The 2,012-nt window shown below is 49.0% G+C and overlaps 1 non-coding gene across 1 annotated transcript; it reads left to right on the top strand.

The window, feature by feature from the left end:
* The first annotated feature begins 572 nt into the window (after positions 1-572).
* On the top strand, positions 573-675 carry LOC123630962. The gene has a single exon (XR_006732886.1). It is a non-coding gene; the product is annotated as a small nucleolar RNA U13 (small nucleolar RNA).
* The last annotated feature ends 1,337 nt before the right edge of the window (positions 676-2,012 follow it).

The following is a 2,012-nucleotide window of genomic DNA, read 5'->3' as shown; positions in this document are numbered from 1 at the left end:
GGCCATCTCTGATCGGAGTTCTGCTCAGGGTCTGGCAATATTACTGTGCATATAAACACCTCTGGCTGAGCCAGGAAGGCTGCAGAAGGTGCTACGGAGGAGGGAGCCCCCTCTTACGACCCACGCTAGGAGAACATCGAGGAACAGACAGCCCCTGCACGGTGCTGTGGAGTGAGTGAATACCTTTCACTGGTCACACAGGTGTGAATTCAGCCGGCCACTCTGACTCTCCCTTGCTGTGCAGCCTTGGGTGAGCCACCTAATCCCTCTGTGCCATGCTGGCCTCACGTGAAAAATGGAAATATGAATCCTTCTGTGACAAAGTTGCAGAACGATTTAACAAAATAACACTTGTCAATTGCTCATGCAGGGGTGTTGTCAGGCCTCACTAGGCCAGATGAGCCCCAAGCCTTCCCTGTGAACATGACTGTGGTCTTTAAAAAGAAAAATGTAAACTCATTTTAAAGTATTACTGAATTATGAGTTTATTATATACAACTAATAAGACGAAAGTTACCAAGATTATGATATAGGGGAATCGAGAAATGTGGCATTAAAAAGAGTCCCTCAGGATCCTTTCTCAGTTCGTAAGTGTAGTGATTGGGTTTTCACGCTCATGTGTAGATGCGACTCCCTCAAACCTTGTTACGATATTGGCACGTTATCCTGCTGATGTAAAAAAAAAAAAAAAAAGGAAGAAAGAAAAAGATCCTCATAGCCTCAGAGGTCCGTATGGATTAACATGGAAATATAAGCAACATAGAGCTGCGTAAAAAGAAAAAGGAAGTGGCTGAGCAGTATATATATAGTAAAATTGCATTTATGGTTTTTTAAGCTCCAAGTGCTGGGCATATGCTTTAGAAACTTCTGGAAGGAGTCACAAAAAAAAACTGTCATTTGAGTACCTGTGAGAAAGGGAATCCTAGCATCAGGGGAGATTTCTGCCTTTAACTTTACTTCTCCGATTGCACGAGAGTGTATATTCTCTAATGAAAATAACTAATTTATAAGTTAAGGAAACCAAGTTTAAGCAAACAAGCAAACTAATAAACTTTTTAAGAAACAATGTGGAAATAGACGAGATCCTTATGCAAACTTGGAAGCCAGTGCTCTGGACGGACGAACCTCCAGACACCGGGCTCTGTCCTTGCTCCGGCTCCCTGCCCACCTGCTCCACCAGTCCGGTGGGGTGCGCGTCTCAGCCAGCTGCACCTCTGCTTGCAGCAGGAGCAAACCCAGGCAGGCTCGGCCCGGAGGCGGCGGACACGGCAGCCTGGGTTGGCAGGCGTGCACCTCACCGCAGACTCTCTCTCCACTTCACGCCTCATGGAGCCAGGCTGAGGGAGTCGCTGGAGGATCGTGACTGGCCAAGTGGGCGGCTGCTCACCTGCCCAGGAAGCCATTAATCTTGTGTCTCTGCGGCCTCTCCTCCCACGCCAGCCACCTAGGCGCGGACTGACTCGGGAAAGGACATGAAAGGGGCCCTGGGCTCCGCTCCATGGTGGACCATGACCCTGGAAAATACCATCTGGCTTTTCTGTGTGTCTTCTGACACCAATTCCCCAGGTCAGGACACATCAAAGAGACTGTGTCTGGTGACATTTCTCGTTGTTATGCCTTTGGCAGGGCCTTCAGATTCAAGGTCATGCATAGACATGCACCTCCAGAGGCTGCCTGTGGGGCCTGGGGCCTCTCCGTCCTATGGATGCCTCAGGAGGGGGCTCGCAGGACCCCCAAGAGGCCAAGGCCTTACTCACTGCACCCAGTGGGCCAGCCAGCAGAACTTCCTGGCATTACCAGCTCTGAATTTCCTTCTCTGCACGCTGATGCTTCCCACACAAAATAGCCAACACTCCAGTACCCCATCCAGGGTGTTGGCAAATGTGTGAAGTGTGACCTTGGCCCTAGGAATCTTAGCTTGAGTCACAGATCCATATTTTCTTTAGGAAGCTGGGTTTGCTGGCTTTAGAGTAATTCCAAAATAGAATCACTAGGACAAAATTTGGGCAAAA

This window comes from Lemur catta, chromosome 1, assembly GCF_020740605.2.
Source record: "Lemur catta isolate mLemCat1 chromosome 1, mLemCat1.pri, whole genome shotgun sequence".
Taxonomy (NCBI): domain Eukaryota; kingdom Metazoa; phylum Chordata; class Mammalia; order Primates; family Lemuridae; genus Lemur; species Lemur catta.
Note: the sequence above shows the minus strand (reverse complement) of the source record. Positions and strands in the feature narration are given on the sequence as shown.